The sequence below is a fragment of the Echinops telfairi genome, unplaced genomic scaffold (assembly GCF_000313985.2).
Source record: "Echinops telfairi isolate 266 unplaced genomic scaffold, ASM31398v2 ScPeMD7_7469;HRSCAF=8507_1, whole genome shotgun sequence".
In the NCBI taxonomy this organism is placed as follows: Eukaryota; Metazoa; Chordata; class Mammalia; order Afrosoricida; family Tenrecidae; genus Echinops; species Echinops telfairi.
In genome coordinates, this window is record NW_022111373.1 from 28305398 (window position 1) to 28307948 (window position 2551).

A 2551-nucleotide genomic window follows, 5' to 3' on the forward strand; every position below is an offset into this window, starting at 1 on the left:
AAAAGACGGCGACCCACCTGTAGAGTACATCCCTTATGTCATTTCATAGGCTATTGATTACAGTATTTGTAAGAACTATGTATAATAATACTGTGTGAAATATACTGTAAACGATGCCATAAATAATATAAATGATAATTGTAACATCCAAAATGTTTTACTGTATTTTCCCTTTTTCGTTTAATAAATTGGGTAATACGAGTGTAATGGTGACTAAAGGGTGTTTTTTCATGTCCTCTATGCTCTAACTACGAAAATATTTGATTTACAAATAAGGAATCCTACTTCGCGGAATTTTACTTATCACGGTAGGGTCTAGAACCGATTAACCGCGACAAACGAGGGTTCACTATATAACTGCATGCTTTGATTCCTAGGAAGCAGCACCGAATCTCATATAATTAATCACCACCAGAGTGGTGGTGTGTTCTCTCATTTGAAAATACACCGTTAAGTGCATAATGGCTCCTAACGCACCAAAGGCAGTAAAACTGGTGCTAGCAGTATTGATTTGGAAATGAAACAAGGTTATTAACACAAAGGTGGCTGCTCAGTGAATACTGTTAGGTGCAATTTAGGCATGTTCATATCCAAGTCACAGAAACTATGTTTACATTATCTTCAATCATTACCCAAATAATAGCATTGGACTACTAACAACAAGGTCAGCAGTTCGAAACCACCAGCTGCTCCTTGGAACAAAGATGAGGCTTTCTACTCCAATAAAGATTTTTGTCTCTGAAACCCGCAGGGGCAGTTCTACTCTGTCCAGTAGGATCACTGTGAGTCAGAATTGATTCAATGGCAGTGAATGAATGAGTGAACTTTGCTTTACTTGGTTACTAGCTTAGATGAATCATGTAAGTTATTGAGTGACTTGAACTTAAAGCATATTTTTGTATGCATCTGGTTTACATTACCTTAATGTTCATTGGGTTGTGGAGGGTGGAGTGGTTAGACCCAGGCTATGTTTTAATTTTTCCGTATTTGAGAAAATAGATGCCAATATAAATATGCTTTATTTTATAAAGCAAAGGTGACCCAGCATACAAAGTATACACAGAATGAGGGTGTTGTATATCTTCAAAGGGACCTACACTTAAGACTCTTTGGGTAGATAAGACTGTTTAGTTGTAGACAGATGATTAAGGCTGGATTGTTCCTTGGAATATATCATTTTCTAGAAGTTTTAACCCTGACGAGATCTTACATAACACCTAATTAAATTAGTGGAAATATGCAGGATCCGCCTCAGATTGTGTGTGATTACTTTGTGTGAGCTTCAGAAGTAAAGCTCCAGGCCTTTTGTACGATATGACCCGCCAACCTTTAAGTTAGTAGTCAAGCACTTTGCCGTTTGCACCACTGCACATCTGCCTTAGCCAAAAATTGCAGTTATCTATCATTCAAATCATAGTACTACCTGATTGCCTTCCTTGTATCTGCTCATGCCCTTCAAGGGAACTTAAGAAAGTTTGTGGGGAAGTGGAATAGAAAGACAATAGAAAAGATAATTAAAAGATGAGCATGATTACATATTTCTGAAGTGCCGTATATACTCGTGTATTGGCCGAGTTTTTCAGCACATTTTTAATGCCGTTTCTGTGGTAAAACTAGGTGCGTCAGCTGATATTCGGGTTGGTTTATACTCCTGTATGCCTGGTACCTCATGCCGACACAGCAATGAACCAAAATGCTGGAATGACATCCTTAACTGGCCTGTCATGAATGACCTCTCACAGTCCCTACCTCCAGACCCTGCCACCCACATCAAGGAAAGAAGGGAATGACTTGGTTCATGCCTTCTACTTTAAAAAGCAATCTCGTATTGACCCAGTAAGGGGCAGAGTAGTCCCCCTTAGGTCGCGACCTAACACACACACACACACACACACACACACACACACACACGAGGTTCTGACTCACAGAGACCCTGTAGGGCAGAGTAAAACTGTCCCCCTTAGTTCGCAACCTAACATACACACACACACACACAATGTTCTGACTCACAGAGACCCTGTAGGGCAGAGTAAAACTGTCCCCCTTAGTTTGCAACCTAACACACACAAGAGGTTCTGACTCAGTGACCCCGTAGGGCAGAGTAGACCTGTCCCCGTGGAACACCTTTTCTTTCATGGAGCTGCCGGGTGTAGTTTCATGTAGAACCCACTACGCCTCCATTGCTCTTGCCTCTACTAAAGTCAGGACAATCCTGCCCATTAGTATTCAGAGAACTCCCTCCAAACTGGGGTTATAGACATAAAGTCTAGAATTCTATAAGGAATTGTGGCTAAAAGGGTCATGATACTTGACTACATCTGATCCACAAAACAACTGTCCACCGTCTGCTCCCACTCTGCTTTGTTTTTGTCTGTTGTCTTGTGTTTACAGTTTTTGTGCATGCATTTCTCCATTTTAAGACGTATTTGTGGTATATCTTCTTCCTCCATTCCAATGAAAACCCTTTGAAAGTGATGACTTTGGGGGTTGGGGGGTTGTTTTGCACTACAGTGCTCGCTACATAAACATGCTTTTAAAAATGTATGGATAT